The sequence below is a fragment of the Anas platyrhynchos genome, chromosome 1 (assembly GCF_047663525.1).
Source record: "Anas platyrhynchos isolate ZD024472 breed Pekin duck chromosome 1, IASCAAS_PekinDuck_T2T, whole genome shotgun sequence".
In the NCBI taxonomy this organism is placed as follows: Eukaryota; Metazoa; Chordata; class Aves; order Anseriformes; family Anatidae; genus Anas; species Anas platyrhynchos.
In genome coordinates this window covers 94943812-94969740 of record NC_092587.1, presented here as the reverse complement: position 1 = coordinate 94969740, position 25929 = coordinate 94943812, and the positions used below count along the sequence as shown (strand labels likewise).

The following is a 25929-nucleotide window of genomic DNA, read 5'->3' as shown; positions in this document are numbered from 1 at the left end:
AAATTATTGTCAGGTATTCTGAGTACAGCTATCTTTACTGGCACTAATAATTAACTCTGTGGCTCGATAGCAGCCACAAAGACAGAGATTCAAAGACATGATGGCTCCAAAATCCTTTTCCAACTGTGTCAATAATCTGATTTAAAAAACAAAACAAAACAGAACAACAACAACAACAAAACACCTTTTTCTACTAGCACTGTTTCTCTTTTATCTCTCCAGCCATTATGACCCCCAAAACTCTGCTATTATTTTTCAGAGATTTGTTCCCACAAGTTTCTTTAGCATAAAAATTTTGGAAGAAATAAAATTTGGCCCAAGTCAACCCTTTGCAGGTGAAGAACATACAGGTCTTATATATATTAATTATGGAAGACTTTGCAGTATTATATAAGATTTCATCAGTGTTATATTAAATGAAAATTATGAATTTTCTGCCCCCCCAAAAAATCTAGAATAATACTTTAAATCTATATATATTTATGTGTGACTCCTATGTGAATGACATAAGTGTTTACATCTGTTTACATGTATATGCAGACATAACATTTACATATACCTTGCATATGCTTTAAATGCTATTCCTGCAATTATTTTATGCACATACACAAATAAGCATATAAGCAAATATTGCGACCACGTACACATCATTAAACACATCTAAGGGCCTAGCCTTATCAAACAACTTTTTCAGGTTAAAATACAGTGAAACAAAATGACATGTGATGGCAATGGTATTGGAAGCTGTGATTACATAAGTATTAATGGAATTGAGCAAGGACCCTGGAAAGGGAACCCCACAAATTGGATGCTGCCCATGTCATCATCCTTGCAACCTTGACCACAATTTGCTGCCAGTGAGAAAAACAACGAGGTTCAGAATCTCATTCTTTACCAAGGTACAAGAGTGGTTTTAATACAAATGAGCGCTATTATCTTTGAAGCATCATTAGGACATTTTCTGAAAAGGGGAAAACAGTAAGTGTTAGAAGAGCTCCCTAGTCAAATCCCCAACATAAGCAAGAAAAACAACAAAAACAACCAAAAGCCACCCTTCAGTCTAGAGGAAGCATTGTACAGTATTAATTGCACTCTTTGGGGGGAGTTCCCGAACAAAATACAGTAGTTACAGGAAAACAGTAATGTTCAGTCAACCTTACACTGACAGATCTAATTCCCTATTCATTTCTCCTAATAAAAAAAGAAAAACAGAAACAAGACCAATGAGCTAAAAATAACTCCTTGCCACTCTATTTTCAGTACTTCAGCTATCGATTCTTACATGCTCTAACATCTCCCTTTTGCCCTTGTGGATCCTATGCTTATTACATGCCAGTCTACCAGAAATCAGTGAGGCAGAGCAATTCTTCATATTCCTTGGCCATGAAAGGCCCTCACATACTGTCCCATGAGTTCCCTATACCTTCTGTGTAGTCTGTTACATACGGCCCACAAAAGAAAACTAGAGCCCCTTCTGTGGCTTCATTTTGCACCGACACTGCAAAATAAAGGGGAACAGAAGAGAAGTCTATGGAGAGAAGCTTGTGTTCACAGCAGTCCAAATTGTCAGCTGGCTGAAATATCTTAGCACCAATCAGGCAATCTCTTTATAGGAAAGCTTTAAAAAGAAAAAGTGAAAGACTCCAAGTGACAGCAGGAGGAAGGCATGGAAAATGCTTATGCAACAAGTCACAAAACAAAAATTGACATATTAACCACATACAGCGCAATGGAAAAGAAGACATAGTAGCATCTCCAGCTTAGCTTTTATGTTATATAGGAGAGAAGAAGCATGAAGCATTTCTGACAGAGGCTCACAGAGAGAAATGGTTTAGCACACTTGAAACCCAAGGGAGTTTTCCAATTAAGAACGACAAACATGGCCAGTGAGCTGAGCCTCAGCTCCTGCTGCCAGCCACGCAACATAGTTGTTATGCAGGCCAGAAGGCTTTTAAAACCTTCCTAGTGATCTCTAGGAGCAGTAACATTTACCCTCTTGAAGATGACGCAGGCCTTGTTCTAGCAAGCTGATACAGCTTTGCTTGGTCTCAAAACCACCATGCAGGTCTGCAGTCCAATTCCCCACGTGGCAAAACTCCATTCAGCTATGCCCAGCTCATGATTTTACCCTGCTCTGCTTTCACCCTATGTTTGGGCTATTGTTTTTCAATTTATGACTGTATTTTATTATTTTTTTTGGCTGTTTTCTCCCCAGCGTGGTCTCTGCCGGCCATGATTGCTGGCTTCTACAACCCTGGAGTGCAACTGAGGGGAAGGCCAGTCATGTAATTCCACGTTCTTTTTACTCTTTCCCATAGTAAAACAGCTCAGCTCAAACAGGAAAAAAACTGGAAACCTCAATGCCACTGGTGAATTTCAGATGGTTATCTATACAGTGTGAAAATCCTGCTTCTGCATGGGACCTTGATCAGAAAGGAGCTAATGATCATATATTATTAATCTGACCACAACTTTAAGTTCTATTTTTAGTGTAGGAGGCCATATTAATAGGTGTGATTTTCACATAGCAGTGTGAAAAGCACAGCTTATTAGAAATATAAACAAATCAGAAAATGCACATCTTTCATAATTGCAAACTTTAATGGTAGTCAACAGGTATACAACAAGCCTTTAGATGTGGATTCAATAGCATCAATAAGGTGACACTACAGCTTATTGTACACAAAATGCATCTGTGAGTGCTGTTGGCCTAGGCTAGATTCCTATTCACATTGCTTTGAAACTAACATTCTTAAACGGAAGCTCTTGAAAACCACCACCGCCCACCTTAAAATGCATGTTTTAGTTCTGGCCTAAAAGATTTAGGGAGTTGCTTCTGATGGGGAAAAATAGTCTACAGAGAAAACAAAATGTCTTAAGTCTTCGATTTAGATAATCACCAAGGTTCAGGCATGAGAGTAAGTTTTATTATTTTGATCTTCACTTCAATTAGGGCAGAAATATCCTTCAGCTTGCATCTGAATTGCTAAATTTTGGTTTGATTTACCAGTCATCCCTAAATGCAGTCCAAATTGCCCTCTGGATTTTATAACTCTCACTGAACAAATAATTTAGAAGGCTACTGCTGATTGACTTCTAACACTCTCATATTCAAAGCACGTGACTTGAATGTGTCCCAGGACAGAAATGGCATAGGACCTGACCTAAAGAAGCTCCAAAGGCATTCTTTATCAGGAATAAAAGGTTATTTCATCCAGCATTTCAGAGGTTGCACTGAGAGGCAATCTGTGTTTAGATTCTAGATCTAAAACCAAAATACGCAAGAATGTGCAATCCTGCTGTTTCAAAAGCTAATATAACTCAAACTACTATAAACTCATTACCTGTTACATATTTTATATGTAATAGGCAGTACGTATTCCTTATTTTACCAACTTTTCCCTTCTATAAGCAAAAAGTTTTCTTACTTTCAAAGGTTTTGTTTTCAAAGGGGTTAGTTGCCTTGCTGATGTTTTAAACTTTCTGTAAATGAGCCATTTGATAAAGTAACATTTGTACCATTTGTTTCTACACTTGTTGGCAGACATACTCATCTCACAATCTTTGCAAGACACCTGCCTCCAGCATCAGATATGAACTGATTTCTGAAGGCTTTAGTATTTTACCAGGGCAGAAATCGCTCGGAATTGACCTTCTGTTCCTATTATAATTGTTATCACAGAGGCTTTTCTTCTTCTGCATTTGATTTATCATTTCTGACTGTCTTTGTTTGTGATACATAAACAAACACAGTATTTAAATGATTTATAGCCAACAAACTGCCTTTATTATTGTGATTCCAGTTGCACAAAGTTTTTATGCAAAATTATACCTGTTCTCTGGTTTACTTGTCTGAGAACACTGCAAATGTACGTAAAATATTTCCAAAAACCATAGCAGATCTGTATTTTATTATCATACAATGTATAGTTTGAGGGTGAGTACGTGGATTGTGTAATTAGCTGAGTAGGAAGAAAACGCATTCCCACACGACTGAAAAGAGCTGAAACAAAGTGGGATACATTAAAAACCATCGTACAAAACTATTTGTATGCACAGCATGTGTTGGAGTGTACATATGCCCATGTGTATATGGCTCTATAAATTATTTTGTTTTCACTCATACTGTTCCTTGGGCTAATTATAATTTTCATTCTGAAACATGACTGCAGTAGTAGCTCAGCGTTAATGAATGCTGTCAAAAGTCACCTAGATGCAAGAAACGGAGTCACTCTCTTGATCCCTTATAACATCAATTAGTACAAGCTCTACAGTAATATCTTATTAGGTGGCAGTATTTCCTACCGCCAGAGATACTAAGTGTGTCACATCCTTTATTACACCCTAATTACAAAGCATATTCTGTTTGCCTAAAGCCTTCACATAGTTGCCTCCTTCCTGCTACTTTTCTTTCTACCTGCTGTCCAGTCCTTTCCTGTCTTGAAGGCTGCTGCCTCCTGCATTCCTCCAGTGATGGCAGTGGCAGTGACACAGAATGCGATGCATGCAGGGCTTGTCGGTTCCTCCATACGTTTGGTTAACTTGCACACTGCGCACACATAGCCCAGGCAGCCCTGGGGCTGAGCGCATCTGAAGGACAGATTTCATTACACGTTCCTTTCCTTCCATCCCATCCGTTTAGCACTTTATCTGGTTTTTGAAGAACATAACAATTTTTAGAAAGAATTTAATGATAGGATGAACTGTGTCAGACAGATGACTTCAAATTATAGTTATTAGAATTCCAGCCTAACAATCTGCACTTTAATAATTTATCACTGAAGAGCTCTTATTTTAAGCTCCTCTTAGAAATGCCTTTTCTCTGCTGTGTGTGTAACAGGGGAGAGGACTGACAAGTTCAATGACTTTTTAACCCATGTTTTCCCCTCTTACCAAGGCACAGGAATATTTTTCTCTTTCTATCCAATGTATCGCAGCTGCAGAAATCTTCTTTATACTGCAGAATAAAGATGCTTGAAATAGCTGAATTACTCTAATTCAGATCATTCCATAAGAACTGCAGATATTGCCCACTACACATACATTTTCTACAAGACATTATATAAAACTACTTAATTTTATAGCAAAAAGTCAAAAGCTTTTGTCCTCAGGGGTTGAAAATTCACTGCGATGGTGTAAAGTCAATAGCTGTAACATACACCTGCCAATGACCTGACTTCATATTGGGCATCTTCTTGGCTGAGCAGGAAAACTGCATGTTTTTTAGCAAGACTCATGCCAGTGGAAACACTCAAGCAATGGAAAGCTGCCAGAGATCACGGGCAGCCAGCCTGTGTCTATCCTGGGCAAAGGCCTGGGATTTCGCCCTGCGGATGCTGCTGTGGGACTGCTGCAACAGCAACTGCTACTCTCCCACAGCTTCAGGGCTAGGCATTTCTTCTGCTGTCTGATGGTGGTCCTCTTAGTTTTCCATCTGTTTATGTGCTTATATGCCCACACTAATATATAAGAAGTACATACATACATACATATACACACATATATGGATATATAATTCAGAGATAACTGTAGGGTCTCTCTCACTTTTTTTTTTTTTTTTTTTATATGTGTGTACTTTGTGTTCTGATCTTGATCTAAACTATTTGGTATCCACTCTGAAAGATGACTTGAAAAAACCCCACATGGTTTCACTAGCAGTTTCATGTGATAACTTTACACTTCTTTGTTCCTCCCCACCTCCACCTACTTGAAAGAGCAATTTCCACAGGCACTTTCCCTTAGGCACATTTAGCTACTTGTCTTCCATCCTGGCCTCTAAGTGAGCATGATCAGTGGAAATGAATGGAGAGTAGGTAAATTAACACCAAGTCCTTAATAATTACATAGACTTCTGAGAGTGTTTGAAAATGAACCCTGGTTCATGAATATCACTTCTTAAATTCCTTTTTAGCCATTTGTCTTTCTCTTTCTTACAAAGATCTGTGTTCTTCCCCAGATGTTTTTTTGTTTTGTTTTGTTTTGTTTTTTCCCCCAAGATGTTCTCAAGAAGTACTTCTGCTTTTAAAAAGAACTGATGCAATACCTCTTCAGAAAATGACCAAGATACCAGGAAAGCTGAAAATTGCTGGGGGTGCCTGGAATGTGCTTGGCTGCAGTTTCTCTGCAGTTCTTGGTGCCTGGATGCTGAAGGAATAAGCACAGGGACTCTCTTCTGACTGCAGAAAGATAAATGGAGGTGTCTTTTCCTGTGCCTTGAGCATCAGGTACCCCAGGGAAGGCTAACCCAGAAGCTAATGAAATGGAGGCCGAAATGCAAAATGGTTTGGCCAGCCTCTATTTTTCATAGCTTCTACAAATCTGCAAAACAGACACTAGTGTTTTTAAGTATGCACTTTCCATCATGCTCTCTTTGCTCTTTTAAGTTGTTTTCTTTTAAGATGCATCCTCCTCCTTTCCCAAAATGCATAATTAGTTTCTAAAAAAGGAAACAGAACCCCATTTGTTTATCAAAGGGGCTAGAACAAGCTCCCAAAGAGCCATTCTTGAATAAATAAATACAGATGCTAAGTGCAATTAGAAAAGAAAAAAGACTGAATATTTATCTTCTTACCTGAGAGACTGATCATTGCCCAACCTTTTATGCTTTCCTGCACAGCTCTGAAGACACACTTTTGTACAGAAGAACAATCGTATAGCTCCCTCACAGCCACTTTAATCTGCAATACCAGTAATATATGTCACAACGTTTCCATGCCTTGGAAAGCCTACAAGCAGGGTAAATTTAACTGTAAGACTCTGCCATTTTCTTTCTCTTGAATTAGCAAAATGTATTCACATCCAATGAATGAGGTTAGTGACACAGAAGGGGAAAGTGAGCAGGAGATCTCAATGGAATTGGTGAGACACATGTTCCCAGCATCGCCAATTTCTACATGTTTTAGTCCTCTCCAGTAATATGAGAGATGTATTCTCTTTCTCCTTGGAATGCTTTATGTGCTAGGCAAATATTTGCTTTTAAATTCAATGCCATTCACGGTTTTCTTTTTTACTGGGATTCACCTCACCAAATGTGTCAGGGCATCTGTCCATAAAGCAGACAACAACTTGTGAACTCTTTATGCTGCTCTCCGTTTGCAAAGAAATAGTCAGTGGTAGGGAGGATGGTCGTCTGATCCATCTCAAGATGAGAGGAATCATACTCCATAAATCCTGTATTTCCCTCTACCAACTTTAAAAATCAAAAAAACTGACTTCAGATATTCAAACTGGAGGTATTTTTACATCTAGAGTTACAGTCCAGTGTCATCAACATAAACTTAGCATGTTTGCATTTGGTCAGATGAATATGATCCTTCAAGCCTACTGGTCTCCTGTGGAACCAGGATGCAACAAGTGGCAGGAAGCAGCATGTAGAGGACGTCACATCTCTGAGACCCTGTTTGTCTGCACCTTGCTTTAAAATGGTGTGCTCACATGGTAGAGAGTAGGGCCCAAGAAATTCCCCTGTGGGTATTGACCACTTCATAGGAGACACCTATAATTAACAAATATTTTGTCTCACCATGTGATGTGGGAATATCTGTGTCATTGTGTGCAAGAGAAAATAGTCTGTCTCTTGTGGATCACCAAGGGGCTTACAGGCCATGTATTGGGGAGTGGCATGCCAGATTTATTCTGGGGGGTTAACTTCGGTCTGTGGGCTCTCCATCCCTTTGACAGAAATCATCTTCAGGGAATCTCTCTGAAAAAAAATAATGTCCTAATCTAGAATGGTGCTTCTTCAGTTTCTTCAAATTAAAATAAATAAATAAATAAATAAATTGCTAATTATTGTTTCAGTTAAAAAGAATCCTATAATTAGACAAAATATATATTCAAAAAAACAGCGTAAACCATTGAGTTCTTTCCTTTTTCTTTGTGTTTTGTCCCTGTTGTTAAAAGGTAGGCAGAAAAGGGGAAACAAAAATAAAATCTTTTGAACTATCCTTAAGAAATTTACCTGCTACCATTCTTTTTTAAGGCTTCTAAATAGCCATTTACTTTTAAAATTACTATAGTTATTTTAATTTATTTCACAGTATCACAGAGTTAGAGAAAAGCTGAGGTAGGAAGAGACCTCTGGAGATCATCTAAACCAACCTCCCTGCTCAAGCAGGGTCACTCAGAGCAGATTGCCAAGAACAATGTCCAGTAACATTTTGACAATTTCCAAAGCTGGAAAGCCTGCAAACCATCTGGACAACATGTTCTGCTGCTTGATCACTCTCACTGTCTGAGAATGCAAAAAAATAAGAACTATAAAAAAAATGCATCTAAATGAAATTTCTTATATTTCAGCTTGTACCCATTGTGCCTCTTATACATTCACTATGTACCCCTGAGATGAGAAGAAAGCCTGGATCCATCTTCTTTACCGCCCCATCAGGTGCTTACATCTGCATTTAAGATCCCCCCAAGCCTTCTCTTTTACAGGCTACACAGTCACAGCTCTCCCCTGATGGCAGATGTCCCCCAGCGTGGCCCACCTGCTGGTGGGAATGGAATGACCAGCTCTGTCCATCAGCAGCTCTCACCACACACCTGGACTTTTGTCAGCATTGGAAACATGGTGCCTGGCAGATTTGTGCACATTGGCACCCCTTCGGAGTTACATAGAGAACAGCCAATGCCATAGCGGCTGACTTGAGAGTCATACAGGTACTAGCTGATTTCAGAAAAGGTTACTTGCATAATAACACCTTTAAATGAAGTGACATGCTTTAAAGCTGCCACTTTAGTCACTTTCCTTTGCCTCAGAAGCTGCTGTGAAGCTGAAAGGAGGGCAAGTACGCCTCCATTATATGCCACTTTTCCTTCTTGATTTGAAGCTCTAAGGCACCATGATAACAAAATAGCCTTTTTTCCTCACAATCCAGAGCTAGTCTCTGCACTGGTTCACAGTAGTCTACCTCAGAGTAGGAGATAAAAGAAGCTAAGCAGTTCACTGTGATTCCCTTCTTTAATACAATCCCAAGCTTCCCCATAAATTGCAGTGTCTGAAGGTGACTGAGCCTCTAGTCCACACCAGGATCTCCCCTGGGTCTGGTCTCAGGACTGAGTCCTTTGTCCAGGTCAGTGTTCTGGGCAAAGAAACCACAATCCAATCCAACCAGTGCTTTGGCTAGCCAAAGAGCTAAGGCCACAATCGCAACAGCTTACATGGCTAAGGCTCTGCCTGTGCTGGCGGGATTTCAGCGTGAGCCTCTGTGATCCGATTGTGCCCATAAAGCTATCAAGACTGCAGCAGAACCTGGTTCTCTGTCACTTTAGGAAATGTTTCCTAATCTCAGTTGTATAGATTACAGTTAATGTGTTATTGTGGTGAAAATATCATAACTGACAACATTAATTATTGCAGACCAAGTGATTTTTCCTAAAGTAGTAGCATTAAAGTCAAGAGGCAGCAAGTATTTGCAATGCCAAACATGCAAAACTTGTTGGAAAAGAGCAATGCAGTTGCTCTTTCTAGTGCAGTGGTTTCAAGTGGCTTTCCTTTTCCCTGAATTCCAGCCTGCAGTTCTCCAAAAGCTTAACTTAGCTTTCTAACCCAACATTGATTTATTCAAGGAATTGACTACATGCTCAATCAAGTAACCCTGAAGTGATTAATTGGAATGTGTTTAGTTCATTGACCTGTTATTATATGATATGCTAACTTCTGAAGATAATGAAGGAGAGTGGCACATTAACTCTTTTCATCGGGAAGGGGGGAGGGAGGGAGGAAATGAATGGACACTCTGGCTTCAGAACATTTATTTTCTAACAAATCTGTGTGGAAGAAGTCCATTTGTGGTGGTGTTTGTTTGTTTGTTTTTTTCCCCAGTATTGCCAAACCTAGGTGTTTATACAACAAGTTCTTAGTCTTGAAAATTCTTGACATTTTAAAATAGTAAGTATATTGGGCTATTTTTTAATATCTAAGCCTTTAACCCATCTTTGGATTTCAATTTGAATTTTGACAATGAAGATTAAAAGAAAACTCATGTTTCAAGTAAAAGGTGAGAGTGTCATATTAACATGTTGTTCTGGATATTGGGAAGATTCCAACATGACTGAGGAAGATGTCTTCCCTTGGGAAGATGACTGGTTTCTGGAGAGCCTATGTCTGTTTGATGTTATAATTTGACAAGAGGACTCAAAAGTATAATTCAGCTAGCATGAAAGGACACTGTGACACAGATGACTGAATATCAGACAAGATCAGCTAGTGCAAAAAGTCAAGTCTTTGCCCAAACAGAAGTGCCAGACAGGTAACATAAATGTGTAATACTGCAGGGAAAGGAAAGCTGCCGAAACAAAGCCTGGTATCTCTTGAAGAGACTTGTAGTGCCTATATCCCGCATTTCATCCAACCTGCAATTGGCATAACATTGTGCCTGAGAGAGAGGAGAGAGGGGGGGGGAAAAAAAAAAAAAAGTGCAACACTTTCCTTCCGTGCTTTAGACTTTAAATCAATTAAATTTACTTTCAACGCAGAATAAGCATCATTCCACAGCAACGTAATTGGACAAATAAATGTCCATCACTGCTACTGAACTGAGCTCCTGTGGTATAAAATAACAGAATAGGAATGGACAAAAAGATCCCATAGTTGATGGTACACAGAGATTGGATTGGATTAGAAGAAACTCCCTGGGCAGAACCGCAGCTCCCATGGGGTAGGCTGACACTCATTCAGCCTGCTGCAGGTACACTTGCTCAAACAAACCACACAATGGAAATAGAGTTCACAGGACTTTCTTGCGCACATCAGTCCCCCTAGATCAGCCAGCAGAATCAGACGTGCCAGAGGAAGGTGCAAACTTAAAACAAAATAAGAGAAGTTGTTTAAAATGCACTCACTAATTCATTTATTCTATTATTCACCTTCAAGTGCAAATGTGAAAGAGGAAGCCTTTCCATACTCAGCCGTTATCATCATCCTATAACTTTTTTTAGCCTACAACTGCAGATGATTGCCTGCTCAGGAACTTGTTCACCTTCCTAGTTCTACCAGTGGATTTAACTGGAGATACTATCACTCCTTCAAACAGCAGCTTTTAGATGTGAACTTACAGGTAAAGTCAGGCTGCATCTTGAAGAACGTGACATCTCTCTAACAGAAATGCTCAATATGACAGTCGTGTGTTTACACAATGAACTAAAGACAGTTTTGACAACATATCACTGAAGTGATTAGTGATCCTTGAATATTTTCAGCAATCTTTTCTGGCCTTACAGAGATGAATATTTTGCTTGCTTTTCTTATCATTGTGCATGTCAGCAGATGTTTTCACGTGCTGTCCACAGCGACAGAGAGGGCTTTTTCCAGAGTGTCAGCAGCAGGAACACAGAAGACTAGGGGGAAGACAGTATAAATTGATATTGGAAGATGATAACATCAACAGAAAGGAATGAATGGTTTGAGTTTTATTCAACTCAGAATCAGTTACCACATTAAAAATGCAGCAAATTTGTACAACATCTCAAAGCATGCAATATAGCATGAGAAGAATAATTCTAATTTGTAGGTACTGTTAATTATTACTATCTCATTAATAACAATGGGAACTTTTTTTTTTTTGTAGAGAATTAGAAATCAATTTGAAAAGTAATTACTTCATTAAATTTGGTGATTGTGTGCTACAGCCATCTCAATCTTCATTAAAATGAATGACAAGCAACTTTTCTCATTCTTTATGCTATGTGAATTTAAAAAGTGCAACTTTCCTATTTAATCTTAAAATAAGGTTGAAGAGTTATTGTATACATTCCTGAAGCAAATGGATAGAGGATTTTGGAAATTAGAAAGATATGCCTGTATTGCAGCCACAGAAACCAGGACTACGTTATATATTTACTGACATTAACGAAACACGGGAAGGAATCACCCTCACTGGTTGCATGACAAAGAGCACATCTGCCATCAGATTAAATGATTTGAAAGCTTCAGCTGAGAAGGCTTGGAGAGATTTATCTGGGCATGATAACCTTTCTGTAATTTCTGGTCCCACACAGTACCAGCCAAGGCACTGTAGGTCAGGCCAAATCCCATAGCAACAGCAGAATTTTCTGAGCTGTCAATGTCTGTGTCATGATAGTAATAGGAAGACATCACAAGTCCAACGACACCATGAGACCAGAAGGAGGTTCTGGGTCCTGTGCTCAAGAAGGGACAGGGAAGGGTGGGACAGATTGTGTCATATTTAGGAGTGGAGACAGTATGGGAAGGAACATTCCACATCACTCAGACTGTTGGAAAACTCACAGAGAAGGGTCTGAAAGGTCTCCAAGGTTATGCTCAAGGAGGGATGGTCTAACAGCAATTTTCTTAGGATATAGAAACAACAACAAAAACACTATGCAATTATATACTCAGAACATGAGGCTTAAAATAGGCTTTAAAAATATGCAGATGTTTTCACAAAATAATGTTAGCTAGCTACAGGCCTCACTAAACGTCCTCCTTTCAGTCACCCAGCCACAGTCCTCTAACAAATCCTCCTATTCAATTTGAGGAGCTTCAGGCTGTTTTCACTCTGGCTTGCATACTAGCAGCAAGGAGTCAAACATGCTTATTTGCATATTTTTCCTACTCTCTCATTTTGCATTTCTGTGGGCTCCTAATGCATGCTGACTGATTTTTTTTTCTCCACACTTCTGTCTTACCTGTCTTACATCTTGAATGATGAAAGGGTGAGAGAGAAAGGAAAGTTGTCAGAAATCAGTAAATTGGGATCTATAAAAGTGAAGTGGTTAAATATTCAACATAAGAAGTTTCTGCAGCACCTGAAAAGACTGAGAAACAGCAGCAAAATTCATCTGTTTCATAATTCCTTGAGCTTTCTAACAGAAGTGTGCAAAATAGCAAAAAAATGATTTAGTCTGAATGCAAGTCATTTCTGATGTCCCACTAGTAGGCTGGGTTATACATCTTCTAGTTACCCTGGCATGGTGAAGCCATGACTGAGGTCTTGGCAGAGTCCCAAACACATTTACTGCTTCTATTCATGAACCAAGCTTTTGCCTTTTGCTGCAGCAGAAGGGGACAGAAACAGAAATGGGACTTGGTGTCGTAAGAGAACAGGGTAAGGGTAATGTCATCTCTATAAAAATTTGCCATATACCTGAGGAAAATTAATATATTTTTTCTTCTGTTTTGCTTTGCCTGTCCCTTTCTCCTTCAATCTGTATTTAGCTTTCACTTAGTCGTTCTGTATAGCTTTTCGTTTTAAAGACTTTAATAATTCTCACTCATCTGTAGACTTTCTACAATGAGTCCACACCTTTCTTGAAGTGTAATATCAAAAAAACAACTATATGTAGTCTTCCAGTTGGTATTTTGCCAGTAAACAGCACAGGAGTTATTTTTACATATTTATTTTTATTTCAACCAAGTATCACTAGCTGAAATAATTCCATCTAACTTCATGTTGTAGCTATCTAGCTATCTACATCTGATCAGCATGTCCTTAACTTCCTGTGGAGTAAATGTCCTGGTTTCAGAGTGCGACTCATACAAGTATCTTATATATATCCTTTAGGTGTGTTGAACAGTACCTCAGAATTGCCTGTTTATATTGGTTCATCATATAGAGATCACAGGCTGATCAGCTAAAATGTAGGCACTCACCTACAGTGTGTGTGACTGCTTTCAACTAGATAGATGCCATCCTTCATCTACCGTCTATTTTGTACTTTTGAATGCTAGAGAACACTGGATTGGAAACAATTACTTGGATCATTGAGTCCTGTCCCCTTCAGACATGGACAACTGGGCTATATATACATATAATTCAGAAACAACTTCACAGACTAAGGTACTTTGCAAGTCACAGAACACTTCCAAATACTCATTCAACCAGTAGTGAAAGACCCAAATCTCAACTGTAACGTGTCTCAGGAAAAGAGGAAGGATGAGGAATTCTATATTCCTGGGAAAGCCCGTTAATAAAACTACCCTGAATGTCTGTAAGAAGCTGACCAGACAATCCACTACACAGGAGAGCCAATGTTTGCTAATAGACGGATAGAGAATTGAAATTCCCTACCAAACTCAAATATGTTATATATTTTAATCTTGCTTGAACACAGCACACTAATCAGATACTTGAGGTAAGTTCATGGCCCATGTGGCACCCTCTGCCATTAGTATAGCTCATGTGCCAGGGTCTGGTAATCCTTGCATCCTGAGACTACAAACTGTATGTCGCTGGGTTAAAATAAATAAATAAATAAATAAATAATAAATAAATATTCCTGGTCAATTACTACATTTGACCTCTTCTGAAACAGTGTACAATCGTAGCAAGTGCAGCACTACTGTGTACTTGCTGTCTGCTGTCACTGTAACAAGGAATCAAGTATAATGCTTGAACGCTGCAGATCATTTGGATTGGCTAAGTTAATAAGGAAGTTCAGTCCCGTGCTTATTCAGATATAGACACAACTCTTGGCTTTCCAGACACATTAGAGTGCAGTATACTTTTTCTTTTTTTGCTTGCAATAAATTGCAGGTTAATATTAAATACAAAATGCTAACAGAGAAGCGATGTATTAGCATTTTTTGGATGAAAAGATGACATTTTATATACCCTTAAGGAAAAATATTGTTTGCTCCCTGGAGCCACCCTGACCAATTTAATTTCCCACATCAGTACACATCATGAAGTCAAACCTTCTCACTTCATTGTTCAATCTACGGTTAACACTCAGAGTATTGGATTTATTTTTCTTCTTGTATGTGTTTTCAATATGTTGGTTGAATTAGACATTCTCTTTCATGGATATTCACACAGTTGCCATTACTGGCTTAATGTAATTTGGTTTCTGCATTTCATCAAAACAGAACCACAGTGGCAAGAGAAAGCCAAAGTGGTAGACATTGCATGGTAGTGGTATGGAGTTGTAACATTTAGGTAAATCAACACATACAGGGAGGAAAAAAAAAAAAAAAAAAAGGTGAATGGATTCTCATTCTCTTGAATCCTTCATGAAGTTACAGGATGAGTTAAAAGTTAAAATTTTCAAACCATCACTACTACAAGCATATCCCAACCCTACTGCTTGAAACCAAAGAAAGATCCAAATTTGGAGATGTGAAAACTAAACACTGGCTGCAAAAGTGTAGCCTTCCCACCTCTAAGTGAAAACCAAATCACTTTGACAGGTCCCAAAGTTTGAAACTTGGTGCATCTAATCCTTAGGAATGATGAAAGGCTCAGCTGAACCTGCAAAGATTTGGCCTTATAGATCCAGGGATGTCAGAAAGCTTAGCCTGAGCCTGTTTCAACACTGTTTTTAAAACAGTACCGAGTGTAGCTTTTGTGAACATCCATGAACTCACAGATAACATCTCTTTCTGCTAACATGTCCATAATTGTGATAGCCAAAAAGTATGAATTTACACCATATTTAACATTTTTCTCTGTTGAGCTCGATTATTAGAAAATGGAAATTGTAAACTAGCAAAAATATCTCCTAAGAAGTTAGAAATGCTGAAAGGATCATCATCATAAAGCATTTCCAAAATTGCGTACAATTGAAGTTAATTTCACATTGTTGCTACAATGAATACCTCAGGAAAGCTGCAAATGATGTGCTTTGAGTCTTTATATCATGTGCCAGGCTTTCAACCTAATTTGGCCCAAGCACATTTTTCAATAATACTTACATGTTTGTTCCTTTGAAAGGAAAATCTGACTTGGCTTTCTATATTAGCACATTCTTTTATTCCTAAACCATGTCTTGCTACATAATTTCTGTCATTAAAAGGCATTAAAATCTCCATTCTAGAAAATATATAGGAGACATTTTAAACAGTAGCATTTTTCCACTTACTTCAAATATAGCAGGAAAAGCAGGAAAAAAAAAAAAGAAAAAAAAGAAAAAAAAAAAAAGCAGTATGTGGTAGTGGGGGAGAGCATGAGAGCAAAAACCTGAGAGATGAGGCATATGAAACTGGCTAGCTGCCTAGCTTCCTGATGTTCTTTGCTAGGTGCTTGCTGAGACTTACTAGAATTTCAAATTGTTTTCTAAGCTGGTGAATGGCAGGTGCTTCCTAACCAGATCATAATAAGTACAAAGGTTCAACTCCATGGAGTCATTTCTCCCTGCTTTTGGCTGTCTTTTGAACTTGAGGAGACAAAGCAGTGGATCTAGAAATTGGAAATTTTATTTGAAAACCCACATACACAAGGCAATTTTGTACCCTCCATACATAGAGGGCTAACAAAAGAAAGCATTATGTTATTAATTTCACATGCTGTGGGACATATTGTGATGTATTTTGGGATATGTATATTAGATCTGATACCAGACTATGTGTCAAAAATATCAAAACCAAACCTTCACTGCTATTTTTACTTACCTATAGAGGTTCTTGTTACATGCACTTCATTAGCACAGTAAACGGAAAATGCTAAATACAGAATGCCAAGTGACAACACTCCAGATTCTTTCTTCCAACTTCTTCCAATGTTCATCTTCTTCCTGAGACTTAATCACAGGACATGAAAAATTAAAAGGTCATCACTCAAAGATACCTTTTTCCTTGCCCTTATCAAGACATATCCTACCTGTCACAGTTTTAGCATTTGTTTAAGGACTTAATGAAATTAAGTCTTTGCCTGGACTTACAGCTCTGAAAGATGAGCAGTGAATCAGCCTGTGCCAGAAAAATGTACATTCTACTGAAAAATCGCCATGTGCTACCCAAAGAGAGAACGTTAACATTGCAACAAAGTGAAGTGAGATTGAGTACTGTAGCTGGCAGTAGGGGAAAAAGATGAGATAGAACATAAAGACCATGCTTAAACTGTACAACCTGCAAGGAGTCTCAGCTCCAGAACTGAAGTGTGTCCTCACTCAGTAGAAGACCTATCCCTCGCTACAAGAAGGACATCGAGGTGCTTGAGCGGGTCCAGAGAAGGGCGACAAAGCTGGTGCGGGGCCTGGAGAACAAGTCCTATGAGGAACGGCTGAAGGAGCTGGGCTTGTTCAGCCTGGAGAAGAGGAGGCTCAGGGGTGACCTTATTGCTCTTTACAGATACCTTAAAGGAGGCTGTAGTGAGTTGGGGGTTGGCCTGTTCTCCCACGTGCCTGGTGACAGAACGAGGGGGAATGGGCTTAAGTTACTCCAGGGGAGTTTTAGGTTAGATGTTAGGAAGAACTTCTTTACTGAAAGGGTTGTTAGACACTGGAACAGGCTGCCCAGGGAAGTGGTGGAGTCCCTGGAGGTCTTTAAAAGACGTTTAGATGTAGAGCTTAGGGATATGGTTTAGTGGGGACTGTTAGCGTTAGGTCAGAGGTTGGACTCGATGATCTTGAGGTCTCTTCCAACCTAGAAATTCTGTGATTCTGTGACTGTGAGCCAGACTAGGTCCCCAGTTGGGGAGATCAGAGGACCACCTCTTAGTAGAGTCAGTATTTTAAATCTTCTCTTACCCATTCCTACCCAAATATGAGAGGGGAACTGAGTGGCACAAACCATGCAAGTAAAACCTTTATACTTTTATCTCCTGAAAATAGAAAGAAGTAATATTTTTCCATTTCATATATTTTATACAAGTAAAATTTTCTTGAATAAAGAAAGAAACTTATTTAAATAAACTTACAATAGATGCAACTACAAAAACAAAACTCATCAAAAGGAACCCCTGCTTACAAAAAGCATCAGACTAACATCTGCCTTGTGCTATTCAGAGTTATTTAATTGATTTCAAGGAATGTTGATTGACTGAAGTAGAGGATCTCATACAACATTAACAAATTCTACTTTAAACGGATTTAAACAGACTGCAGTATTTTAAATGTTGGTGTTTTTTTGGGGTGGTGGTGGTGAACTGATTGCATAGCCTATTGAGCAAGGGATTTATGTATTCTCATTACTGAGGAGTTATCTGGAATACTTTATTGACTTATTTGTGTTAGACGATGCATAATTATCAGTGGCTAAAAATGACTGAAAAACTACCATGAAAAAGTCAATGAAAATTGTGATGAAGAAGTGTTTCTGCGTTTTGCCCAATTCTAAATGTGATATAAAAGCCATTCCCTTAGAGCAGGTGGAGAGATTAGCTATTTTGATAGCTTTTATCACAATTTTAAAGACACGGAAAAAAAATAAAAATCATATTGTATTGGAGGCACCAAGAGGACAGAGTTAGGAGAGGTCTTTATTTGTTCTGCCAGATACAGAAACGTCATTGTCACAAGAAGGAACCCTTTCTCATAGGTTATGTGGTAAAATTTATTTTGCTACTCATGGACGAGCTTTCATTCAGAAATTCTGGCCTTGTGTACCCTGTTTGTGCTCCCGTTTCAAAAGAGAGTGGTGGTACAGAGGTGGGATAAGTGTGCATCCCCCTGATTGGGGAAAAGACTGACTAAGATATGTTTTGACAGTGGTTTTCTGTCTTTAAGTCTAGTTTGTCTTATTTTGCCTTCTTTGGAGTGAGAAGTCAAACATCTCCCTGAACCTCAAAAAGTTTGTTCACCATCACACAGCAAGACCTATTTCCTTGGGCTGTTGAGCAAAGAGTCCATGATGAATGTAGTGGAAAAGCATGACTTTCTTTTACTTTATTTTGTTACGTATTTGGAAGTACCTCAAAGAATAGGTGTATTTTGTCGTGAAGACTAGTAGAGATTGAAATAAAACTAAGTTCCTCTCTACGTATGCATCACCTACACAGTCCAAGTCCACTCAGTCTCTTTGTTGTTTGCTGACCAGGTACTTGCATGTGTCATGGAAGAACATGTTTGGAAGGGGAGTGAACAAGGGAAGAGTGACCTTATGAATGATTTCTATAAGATTGTTTCCTGTTTACAGGCCACCGGGAAAAAATATGAAAGGACTAGTGTCTGTCAGACAGACATCGATCATTTCTTAAGCTTCTGGATACATCAATTTTATAGGTATGTCAGCTGCCTGTATTACCTAGCTGTCCATCACCTCAGCTGGCTTTTCTCCTTCTAGTTTCATAACCCTTTAAAACACTCTTCATTAGTCAGACATTCTTTCATATTAAAATTCTGTAGTGGAAATATTGCTTACATTTCCCTGTTAAAACACAATTAATTTAAAATATTTCATGTAGGGGAAGTGACTGAGAAGATGCGTTTTGCATCATGGTAATTTTTGTCATTGTTGCTGTTTTCTTCTGGGCATGAGACAATGCAGATACAGTAAACATATCAAACCATGTGTAATGAGAATGATTCCAGTGCTTTAGGTTCATTAGTCTCACAGTGTGAACCTTAATAAAAATGAATTTGACTAGATTAGATGCAATTAGAGCAATTGGAGTTACAAATCGTGTACACATACATGTTTATAAAAAGGGGGATTATTTTAAAACTGTGTTTGGATAAATGACAGAGAATAATGCATGGCCAGAGTACATGTCGATGACTGCAGTTCTTAGTTTACAGAAAATGAACTTTTAATCACTAGGCCCAGTGCCCACTTCTCTCTCTAATCATAATATTTATTTTTTTTATAATCCACCTTTAAGAACCATGATCCAAGCAAGGTTTATCCTCCATGTGTAGGCACGGAAGTAGCACATTCATCTCAGAAGGAGCATTCAACCACATTAAATGTATGCACACAGTATACAAGTTGATGACATGGTGTCAAAAGCCTTGTTTAATTGTGTAAACCTGGCTTCTTTACATATTACAGCTAACAATTATGTAATGGTCTCAATGGCACTTGGCACTGTGGCTTGGGTCGTACAGCTGTGCCATGCTGCATATATACACATAATTGAGAGGTAAAAAGGATCTAAACACCAGACCGCATGAAAACAGATGAAATTACCCTGTCAGATTTGCATAACAGAGATCCCACCCTTGAACAAGATACCACTTTCATCTCTCCCCCCAGTCGTCCCACCTGACATCTTCACTGTAATGGAAGGAATCAATAAGCATTTCAACATCCTACAGAGCCAGGCACACAAGTCCCACATACTTTGTTAGATTTTATTTGTACTCAACTGTAACACTGTGTAGTACCTGCAACATACCACATGTGACATCGTGGGATCCAATCTATTATGAATCCTTATTACCAATAAGACACCACAGACCTGCAGGCTAACATTGCCTGGGGGACTTGTCTAAATCACTATGCAGTCTGTTCTCAGCTTCATTGCCATCTTGTTTTCTCTATTCTACCTTCTCCCATTTAGTTAAGTTAGTATGAAACTATAAAAGGTCTCACTGTTAAGCTAAGATTAAAGATACTGTCCTTCAAAAATTATATACTTTCAGTTATCTATTTTCTGAATTTCTTTCTAGTCATTGATGTTGCAAGTACAACAGAAAAGCTTCACAATACTGTGCAGCCACATTTCCCATACTCACTACATGTGAAGGTTATTTTGCATGGCAAAATGTCCTTTTGCAGTTTTGCAATCTCTTTGTCTCTGTCTCTCTCTTCTGCTTTAAGCCACTACCTTAAAAAGATATTAAACTGCTGCTAGCAACTAATTTCAATACAGAAAAAATGCCTGATTGGTGCCTTCTGTGAGAATTTGATAGTGCTGTTGATTACAAACTGACTGTGAGTAAAAGCAGAACAGTTCTCTTTTGAATGATCCTAAAAGGAAGGGAAAAGAAAACACTAACCATAAATACTGGAAAGTGAATCAACTCAGAGGAACTGATCACTTCAAATGTAAAATATCTGAGACAGCTTTCAAGTGGAAAAAGTGTAGTTTCTTCTACTTCAAAATAGCATTAAAATTAGTTGACTGAGTAACCTTCACTAGAACAGGAAGATATGTGGGGTGCATATCTATCAACCAGAAGACTTATGGTCTTATTTGATAAAAGCATTGCACAGAGGCAAGCTGTTCGCAGTTCACACTTAACTCGCTGAATTCCTATCTCAGGAATTGAAATTTTGAGAATGATAGAAAACAGGTTAGAAATAGCATCTAATTACAAACACATACGCCATTATGGCATTTCAGTTTGAAGACAGTAAGAATGTCTGAGAACCAAAGCATTGTTTTTCTGTTTAAGAAACTCTCTTCCCATGGTAAAGTCTATTCTTTCACTGGGCAGAATAAACTCTTAACCCAGTAAAATTAAATTAATTAAATTAAATTAAGCAAAATTAAATTAATACATGCTTTAAGTTGTATAACATGTTTCAGACATAGAAGACAAAGCAGTAGTAGATTTAGACTTTGTGAATGACCTGGAATGTAAGTTAAAAGTAATTTAGATGATAAACCCTATAGTTGTTCAACACTCAGTATTACCAGTAATCACTTTAAAAATCACTCTGCTTCTCTAAACAGTTTTCCAAGTAGTGGTATTTACTTCTTCCCATAATTCAACATCCTCTGGGAGATGGTGTCTTTATAGAAAAGAGTGATTAGCAGCAACACTGCTAAAACAGGCTCACAGTTCTGGAGGAGGGAATAGCTAAAGAAAACTGAGCTTGTGTGAAATGGGGATCATACACACAGTAAAACAGAGGCTAAAGCAAGTATCTTTTAAATGTGGACTAATGTGCAAAATGTGTTGTTGTTGTTTTGTTTTGATTTATTTATATTTTATTTTTTTTATTTTGAGGCTTGTCAACAAGTAAGCTAAAAATACAGGATAATAAACATGTAAACATCTGTCACTCTTTGCAGAAAATATTTAGCATCCTCTGAATTTCAAAAGGTTAGCCTCTTAACCCTGTGTTTATAGAGAGAGATGGGTGAAAGTTCTCACTCACTGAAATGTGACTATCTCAAAGACAATGTTATTTTTCCCAATTCCGTTCATGTCTCTAGACTGCAGGTAAATTGCAAGTATTTGCCTGAACTTGCTGTTCCACAGTGGGTCTCTCAGCTGTAGCAGATCATATAGCCTGGTGCTGCCTTGCAACTGGTTCAAGCAGCCCGTGCCTGCTATCATGCAGATACACCTGTCAGACGGAAGCTCCTGGTTAGCAGCTTTGGGAGCCTTGTATTTAGCATATGTTCCTCTCTGTTTACAGAAACACATTTTGGAGCCTTCAGCCAGCAAAGAAGTGAGGCCAGTGCCTTACGCTCAGCTTAGGAGAGAAGAGGGAGAAGCAGAATTGACCCTTACCTCAGTATTACAGCTGCCCAGGTTTCTGCTGTTCTTTAGTAGGCCAGCTCTCCGTTCTCTTCTCTCAAGACTTTGTTTTCCATTAGCTCCCAAAAAGCTGCCTGGAAGCCAACAAGCAGAGAAGGCTCAGGTGGACATAAGTAGGAGGCCAAAGAGCTTGCCCAGCTGTAAGCAGGGCAGGCAGCTTGTACAGCTGCCCATACAGGGCTATAAATAGCAAAGCTACAGGATGTTTGAGTGTTACTACACATTGTGCCCAAAAACCTTTCAAATTCTGTCAATGGTGTGTTCATCAGGTGAAGGAAAAACACTTTTAGAAGCTTTGTTGCATCACATTTGTGCAAAGCTTTACTGTGGGGCTGTAAATCTGTATTAGGATATAGGTGATGGAGACCTGAACTGCCAACAGGGAGTTGGGATGTGTTTGGCTTGGTACACAAAAACATGCACATAAATGTGCTGACCATGTAAACTGAGCAACACCACGCCCATATGACAATCTAGAGCCTTTGGTTCCCAATAACAGTTTGAAACTGTACATTTTATTTCTTTTACTTAACTTATAAGTTGCTTTTTTTTTTTTCTTTTCTGCTTTACCCCTTATTCAGCTCCTGACTGTTTTGCTAGGTCAGTGATTTTGCAATTTATTTTCTAGTGAGAAAGCATAGATTCACAAGTATGGGCCAGAAATGAATTAGATGGAAATAATGTGACAGCTATTGATATGCTTTTCACTGAGAGAAACCTTTAAGAAGAGACATACAGACAGGAAGACAATAAGCACAAGGCCCCCATGCTTCTTGGAAGGGCATGCAGGAAAATGTTCATACATAATAAGCCACTGAGACTCTCCAGCAAAAATAAAGGAGAAAAACAGTCCCAGTCAAACATGAACAAAGCAATAACTTCCCGGTGTCATCTGGCAATAAGCCTATTCAGAGATCACTTTAAAACAGTATTACCTGTTCAGTACACAGAAAATGATAATGGTAATATTCTCTGTTGTGCTCACTGATGGTTACTGTGATGAGGATTCAACTGTGAGGTAGCTTTTAAAAAGCTTACCAAGCTAACCATATCCTTTTCCCTCAGTTTGCTCTCCTTTAGGAAATTTTTTTTTTTTTTTTTTCCCAAAATCTTTGCTCACCTTAATTCAATCTTTCTTGCCTCAGACACTGAACAGGATGGAGCTCTTCTATCCAGCTGATGTGAAGACAATCAGATCTTATGACATCTCCTTAGGGGGATTTGGGTCAGGCCACTGGCACCTGGGGAACTGTTACCCTTTTTCTGTCTTGAGAGAACAGTTCAAATATGCTCAAATTTTATTGTGATATGGCATTATTTAATAGCAGATGGTCTTTACTCAGTAGCCCATGCTTGAGGAAGAAATGGGTACTCTGCATGTGTACCCATGCAACATAACATGGTACTAATTTGTCATGGGTTAAAACACATACAGATGAGTTCTGAGATCTGTTGGATTTGCTGGAGCAACAATCCATGGAGCATCTTGGCCTTGTTCCTTCTTTGCACCTACTGCGTGGAAGGAGACAGAGTAAAATTCCTGTCCCTACTATAGTCAATGTGTAATGAACAGAAGGAAAATAAAAGTGACTTCATGTTTGCTTTTGGTAAAATCAATCTTGCTGTCAGTCCTCTGGGGCAAAGACAGTTCCTTGTCTATTTAGTCATGTAATTTACTCTGTTTTAACTTTTACCATCTACACATGATTTCTTAGTCCAAGAAAACAGTATGACTTCACTATGGGACCCTAACATCTATTATTACTATTATCGGTTTTAGATATAGTGTCACATTAATCCAAAGTGAGTCTCCAATAATTGGTGGCCTTGCACTAAGGATGAATTTGGCCAACAGCATTTTGGGGAAGCTGCACGTGCTGATTGTACTGCATACAGAAGGCCCATCTCTGCAAAGAAAGAAGAAAAACAATACAAAGCTATGGATTTTCTATCCTTTTTCAGACTTAAGCGGCACAACACTGTGCAATTTCCTACATTTATTTTTTTGGGATGTCTGCTCTGGTTTCTCCTAGGGACTGAATGAAGACTGAATGTAGATCTTTTATTTTGAATGACTGACAGAATGTGAAGTTAGACAAGTCTATTTAGAGACAGTCATAACCCCAGCATAAGGGATCTCAGAAAATACACAGACTTTGTAGTGGTGCATACCTCTGTTTCCCCTGAGTACCATCCTATTCCAGTCACTGCTGACAGAATAAAGAACTATCAAAATAACAAGGTTCAAAATAAACCTCTGGAAATTCTTACAAAGCATGAAAGTACCATGCTTCAAAATCTTAGATTGAGGTAAGTACAATATGTGCACAGTGAAATGTTTGTAGAAAAAAATATAAAAGAAAGCAAACCCTAGCATTAAAAAGAAAGCTGTAAGAAACACTTTGAATGAACATATAGGGAAATGTGACACAGAGGTAAGACAAATACCCTGAGGTTTTTGCCGCAGATAATTATTTCCTTAACTCAGGAAATGGCCCCAAAACTTTATAATTATTTTTTTCAGGTCACGTACGATTTTTCAAAATACTTGTGCAATGGATTCCCAAACCTGACTGAACCTCTTTGCATAATTCAGAGGAAAAAAAAAAATAAAGTGACAGATACCATTGCCTAGTACAGACATATTGAACTATTTTGAATCTTTAAAATGCTTTTACTATGCATTAACAAAGTAACTATAATCTAAGAACCACAGTGAGATTCACCTCGTTTACAATGGCATATATAAAACTAATGTTCTCCAGGAAAGATGGGACAGAAATGAAATAGCTGTGCCTGAGTACAACTACAAATGACTACAACACTTTCAGGAATGAAGGTGGCAGACAGGGAACAGTCAAAATCTCATAGGAGCAAGAACAGTGAGGCATGCTTAACATTTGCTACCCAAGTCTCTCTTCCAGGACAGGTTTTGGCAGTCTCAGAGATTAAAAGGTGATGGGAAAGAAAGTGGTGGGTAGAAAGGTCTTACCCAAGTGGATGAATTTATTCCAAGCCAACCTTTTGCTTGGAAGTCAGGCGAAGAAGAAGAAAAACAGTTAGAATTGATCCAGCTCAGTCAGAGGCACGTAAAAGATAATGCAACTTTTCCAGAATTAATATTTAATTAGTTTTAAGGGAACATGAGTCTTGTGCTTAAAAATTTCACTGACCTATGCACCACCTGCTACAAATAGAAAAAAAAAAATCTCAGTATGGAAGTTCTTCTTCATCGATTTCACTCTGAACCAAAAGCATTTTGTGCTGATGACTCCAGTTTATCCAGATCGCTGAGCCACCATTTCAGACAATTTCTAGTATGTCAGTTGAACTTAGCTGATATCCAAGACCTTTAGTTTTGTTCCCAAAATTTCTTGTCAGCCTCTAGGCCAATATAGATCAATATACCATGTCTACAGTTTATGTATGCAGTAATATATACATCCAGGAACTTCAAATGATTTTTCTTTTGCTTGGTCCTTTAATTTAACACTGTGCTGATCTAATATGTTATTTTAACTGGAAAATTATAATTCCATTTTTTCCTCAGAGACTATTCCATTACTGAAGAGATATGCATAATATATATTCTTACATTACCAAATATATATTGAACCAAAATTATGTTTTCTTGAATATTGAATCTTAAGTGATACCCATGAAAACATATACAGCTTTTTCTTTTTTGTAGTAATTGATTTAACTGGAGTAGAAAAGCAGAATATACATGACAGTTCTAAGCACACAGTAATATTAGATGAAACACTAGTAAATACTTAAAATATTTGACACTTAGAAGTGGGAATTACATACATTCTG

At 38.3% G+C, this 25929-nt stretch overlaps 2 long non-coding RNA genes across 2 annotated transcripts in view; one reads left to right on the top strand and one right to left on the bottom strand.

Moving 5' to 3' along the window:
• LOC119714382 (uncharacterized) overlaps positions 1 to 25929 on the top strand; it is a 150404-nt gene that overhangs the window by 35699 nt on the left and 88776 nt on the right. The window lies entirely within an intron of this gene.
• Positions 4751 to 24526, bottom strand: LOC106016514 (uncharacterized). The gene is made up of 4 exons (XR_005261524.2): positions 23231 to 24526; positions 22084 to 22184; positions 16349 to 16476; positions 4751 to 6677 (listed from the first exon to the last, which is right to left on the bottom strand). It is a non-coding gene; the product is annotated as an uncharacterized lncRNA (long non-coding RNA).